We start from the raw sequence: 5,979 nt of genomic DNA on the forward strand, positions 1-5,979 counted from the left end.
AAATTATCATAAATTACCCAAAAATTAATTTTAAATATTTTTATAAATTTCTGGAAATTTACGAAATTTGTGGTAATTTATAGTAACTTACCACAAACTGCCTGAAAATTTAATTAAAAAATGTCTAAAGTTTAACAAATTTTTAAAAATTTTCGGTGATTTATAATAATTTTACATGTAAATGTGGTAAATTACCCAAAATTCAATTTTAAACATTTTTATAAATTTCCGGAAATTAATGAAATTTTTGGTAATTTATGGTGACTTACTAAAAACTGCGCAAAATTCAATTTAAACATATTTTTTAAATTTCCGGAAATCATTGGAAATTTTGTGTTCATTTATAGTAATTTTTTCAGGTAAATATGATAAATTTCCGGAAATTATTGGAAATTTTGTGTACATTTATAGTAATCTTTTCAGGTAAATATGATAAATTTCAATAAATTGCCCAAAATTCAATGAAATTTTTTTAAAATAATTTTTCGGAAATTTTTGGTTCTTTATGTTAACTTACCATAAATTTTCCTAAATTTGAGTTAAAAAATATCTATACATATCCGGAAATTTCTGGACATTTTCGGCCATATATGGCAATTTTGCGAGTAAATATGGCAACTTTCCATAAATTACCCGAAATTCGCCCTTAAACATTTTCATAAATTTTCGGACGTTTATAAAATTTTTAGTAATTTGTGGAAACTGAAGATAAATTAGCCAAAATTTAATAAAAAATTGTCTATTAATTTCCGGAAATTATTGGTAATGTACGGTAATTTGGCCAATTATAAATGGTAACTTTCCATAAATTACCGAAAAATTCTATTATCTGTAACCAAAATTTCCTCACAGATTTTACGGTGAGTAAGCTGATTATCGTAAAATGCGAAATCATAGATATATAATTTTCATTATTCACCTTCGACGTCACTTTTCACTCCCTAGGGACTAAAAAGTAGAGCCTTATCCCCGCTTCACACTTTTCGAAAGGTCTGAAAGCATGCATGTGTCATAAAAACATATTTACATGATATTTATGAATAATTATTAAAAATAACTTATATTTTCATTCTTTTTTGTATAAATTTGAAATTCAGTTCCGATAGCAGGGCCATCATAGCGCAAGACTTCGAGCAGAGATGGGTAAGTAAAATATCCAACGCTATTTACGTAGTTTTTACGGTAAATTGTTTGACTGATTATTATTATTAATTAAGTTTTTTAATAGTTTCAACTTTATAGTTTATTTGTAAAATAAAGTACAAGAGTAACTCATTCAGTTTGAAGAGAAAAAGCTTAATATTTTAATTATTGGTCACTTTTTCTTGCGTAGTTCTGAATTTTATAAGCATAACATCATTTTCTACTAACAGCAATTGAAAGTACGTGCTTTGATAACATTTTTTTAAAAATAAATAGTAGGACTTTTAACTAATAAAGATAAATTTATCAAACAAAAATGAAATAGTTGGATTTTCAAACAAAAGGATGAGTTTTCAAACAAGAAGATTAAGTTTCTACTAGGAAGAAAAATTTTCCAAAAAGCATAAATAAATTTCTAAATAAAAATATGAATTACTACTTTTCAACAAAGTAGTATAACTTTGAACTAATGAAGATAAATTTTTAACAAAAAAATGAATAGTTGAAATTCAAACAAAGGTTTAAAATTTTCTGATATTAAATATAAAACAGTTGAATTTAAATAAAAAATACGAATTTCAAATTAAATGCTTAATTTTCATGTCCAAAAATGAATAGTTAACAAAAAAAGGACCAAATTTGCAATACAAGTTTAATTTTAATCTAAAGAAATTAATTTTTAACTAATAACACAATTGTAATCAAAAATGAAATAGTTTTGAACCACATAAAAGGAGTTTCGAGCACAATACTTGAATTTTCAAACATGAAGGTAAATTTTTGACCGAAAAGTCAAATTTTCAACTAAAAAATTACTTTTTAATAAAAAAAATAGTTTTAACAAAGTAGTTTAATTTTTTTTAAACTGGTTAAATTTTTAACCAAAGACATTATTTTTTAATCAAAATAAATGAATCTGCAAACAAGAAAAATCATTTTAAAAAAAATCAATTTTCAGATAAAGTTGAATTTCCAAATATAAATATCAATTTTCAAGTAATGAAAAATGAATTTTTATAAAATAGTTAAATTTTTAAACGAAAAAAATGATTTTTCAAATAAAACGGTTAGTTCCTAGTGGGCACAAAGTATGGCGACGTCTTTACAACATCGTTACGACATCTTTACGACAACTTGACGACATCCTATGTCCATGTCATGAAGGTGTCTTTACGATATCGTAAATAAGTCGTATGATCTGACGATGTCTTTACGATATCGCAAAGACACCGAAACGACATGGACATAGGATGTCGTGAAGTTGTCGTAAAGATGTCGCAACGATGTCGTAAAGACGTCGCCACATTTTGTGCTCACTGGGTTATTAAGCATCAAGATTACTTTTCAATCAAACAGACGTATTTTTAAAGAAATGTTTAACAAAAAATGGACAAAATAAATTTTCAGTTAATCAAATTTTAACGAAAAGAACTGATATCCACCAAAATCTTTTATTTTAAAGCGAAGAAATGAATCTTCAACAAACAACATAAATGTAATAGTTGACATTTCAACAAAAAAATTTAAAAATAAAAAGCTGCTGAATTTAACCAAAAGGGATTATATTTTAACAATCATGTAATTTTTCAAATAAAAAATATCAGTTTCTAATAAAAAGTCAACAGATAAATTTTTAACAAAATAGTTAAATAAATTATCAAAAAAGATAAGAAACTTCAAATGATACAATTTTAAACAAAAACAGTTAAACTAAGGAACAAAGACAGAAGTAGATTTTTCTCTAATTTCTGGCCGGAATTCATTAAATGAAAAATGGCTTGAATCCATTAATTGCCTGACAAAATTCGCCCATATTTTCCCTGCTCTTAACTTTTCCCCATTTTTGCTCTAATTCCTGTTTTCGCCTGATTCTTCGGCATTCCCTTAGTTTCTTTATGTTGTCATTATATGTTCCCTTTCCTTTTAAGTTCTCAAGTACTTTTTTAAGGATTTGAATGCTAGTCTTCCCAGCCTTTTCTCCTTCTTGTCTTTCCCCCAATCCTGGTTCTTCTTGACACTCTTCCCCACCCTCACCTTCTTAAACATGCCTACTGTTTGAGCCGCTTGTTTAACTGCATCTATCAAACTGTCCCAAATTTCTTCCCAGTCAGCCTTCCCATTCACTATCCTCTTTCCCAAAATCTTCCCCAGTTCCTTCCTGTAATCCTGACTAATGCCCCTTTGCAGCCCTTTTCCCGCCATCAGGAAGCTTACTGGCAAGTAGCCTGATTCGGTTCTAACTGCGATTTCCATATCTCTGATTTATGTATCCCTAACTTCAGCTGACGCTATTATGCAATCAAATACAGATCCCCCAATCCTCTCTGATGTGCACCCATGTTCCCGTAACATCTTTCTCCAACCTTCTATTTAAAAATCCTTAAGCTCTCTTCATTGCAAAATTTTAATAACTTGTACCCTTAAAGTTTACAGTTTTTTCCTTCTATTTTCTTACATTGTTAACATTCTTCGCTGGCCCTAGATCGTCTACCGATCATACGACTTGAGAAAATCCCACGCACCCCTCACCCCCGCTATATTTCATATTACACCTAGCGAGACATGGACTTATCAAGATAAAGATAATGTGGTGCAGAAGAGACGCTAGAAGACACATGGGAAAGAAATCGGTTAACATGGTTCGGGTATGTTGAAAGAATGCCAAATGAATGACTAACGAAACAAGTGAATTGAGGTAAAGTAAATGGCAGCGTGCCCAGAAGTAGGCCGCGAGAAGAATGGTTAGAATGTGTGAATTAGACCCTAGTTAGAAGAGACATAAGAAGCCACACAAACACGAGAGCCTGCGTGAAAAAATCCATGGACGTAAAAGAAGCTAGAGAAGTATGCCAGTACAGAAAAGTATGGCGGCAAACAGTTAATAAAAAGAGTGTCAGTAGAGTGAATGGCGCCTAAAACAAAAGATCTTGAATACTAATGGACTCAATTGGGGAACCTCACATGATAAATTTATGTGGATCTTCACTTGGGGTGATTGCTAGAGAGACTGATCAGCAACCTGGATGGGAGCATTCTTGCGGAACGAACGAGTTATTTAAATAAATAACACGAGAATTCTGGATGAATCTAAAAATCGTATATCCCTTCCTCACATTACTCCCTTCCCCACCGAGTGAGTCACGCCTACCCCGAAAGAGAAGTAGCTTAATGGTGTAATAATAATAATAATAATAATAACAATAATAATAATAATAATAATAATATAGTAGTACACATTCGTAGTGGCTTCCCTCCTTTTTGCTGCTTCCACCTTCTTTTTGATCGGTTCCAAAATTTCCTGCTGCCTGAGGGTGAAATCGTCCTCTAATCTGATTCCCATTCCGGTTAGCTTGAAGCTGTTAGACATCATCCTCTTTTTAATTGCTAGTCAATCAGATATAATTAATGTTCCACAGACTATGCGCCTTAGGTCTTCTATTATTGAGCTGACTCCTGTCAGTTCCGCTCTTTCTTTAGCTAGAAACTTTACTGTGAATCTAAACCCCCTCACGATGACCACCTTCCTTCTTACTTTTCTCTCTTATTTCCCACTTCAGGTCGTTTGAGTTTAGTTTTGACATATCTTTGGTATCTCTTTCCTCGAATTGGTAGACCTCCTTGTCCTCGTCCATAAGTAGATCTGCTCTTTTGTCCATTTCTCCTTCCGGTCCACTGCCCTGCTCTCCTGCTTCAGCTGCCCCTCCAGAGGTTCCATCGCTATCCTCAATTATATCCTCCACCATTTCCTCAAGGATTTCCCAATTTGGCTAGCCCACTCCGACAAGTCCTAAAGAGGTACACTTGGTCTATCTCCGTTCGGCTCAGACTTTCTTCTCGCCATGGTATTCTCAACTGCGTTTCCCTTTTCCTGAAACGTCTTACCGTATATGAAAAATATATATAAAATATAAAAGTAAGTAAGAAATGTTGAATACTTCTGGATCCCGTCTTTGTACTCCCGGTTTGAATTTCCACAGCAGTTGAAGTTATCTCTTAAATTGAATCCCTTTCTGTACCTAGCGCCAAAAATATTTTTCTGAATACCACTAAGCAACCAAGAAATAGAAAAATTTTAATTTTTTTTAATTTAGCCGACTTCGCTACTTTTATTTACTTTTTTAAACATAATAATTATGCAAAAATCTTTTTAAAACATAGCCCCTAGCAGCCAGAATATAAGAATCAATTTTAGTATTAAAATAATTCATTCAAATTTCTGTTATCAAATCCCATACACATGTAATCGTCATTATAAATCTTATACTTAATTTATCGGATATTCTAACATTTGTGCATGATGCATCACGGAGACTCGAAGAGGGAGAAAATCTTGCTAATTCAGATCATATTTAATATTGTGGAATTTTTGGAGAAACTGAAAATAGGTTACACGGTAAAAAAATGAGCTGTGACAGGGATATTATTCCTTATTATAGCCAAACATTTAGCTGAAAACGAACGAAGGAATTTAGAAAGATCTCTGGATCAGCGAAAATGAATATCCTTGACCATTTTCCATATACCAGGAATATCTAATAGTCAAACCCCTGATAAGTATAGCTATAATAGGGATTTTAAGAATAGATGTCTGAAGGAATTATTGGAAGAGCGCCGGTGCATTGTGGGAGCAGCGAAATAAAATGGCGACGGTCTAATCGGGAGCAGTGACAGTTGAGATTTACTTTGGACAATTCAACGCTTTTTACCACTTAAAATGTGCGCGATTGTTAATAATAAATGGAGTTTATGATGCAGTAATAATAATTTACATTTGTTTCGATTGTAGGCGATAACTATATTGAAATATCAAGAAACGCGATAAAAACAACAAACTTG

General features: G+C 31.8%; 1 protein-coding gene across 1 annotated transcript in view; it reads left to right on the top strand.

Moving 5' to 3' along the window:
* Positions 1 to 5,979, top strand: part of LOC117173526 (DNA excision repair protein ERCC-6-like) — a 35,546-nt gene that overhangs the window by 17,656 nt on the left and 11,911 nt on the right. The gene's annotated exons all lie outside the window — the stretch shown is intronic.

This window comes from Belonocnema kinseyi, chromosome 1 (genome assembly GCF_010883055.1).
Source record: "Belonocnema kinseyi isolate 2016_QV_RU_SX_M_011 chromosome 1, B_treatae_v1, whole genome shotgun sequence".
NCBI lineage: Eukaryota > Metazoa > Arthropoda > Insecta > Hymenoptera > Cynipidae > Belonocnema > Belonocnema kinseyi.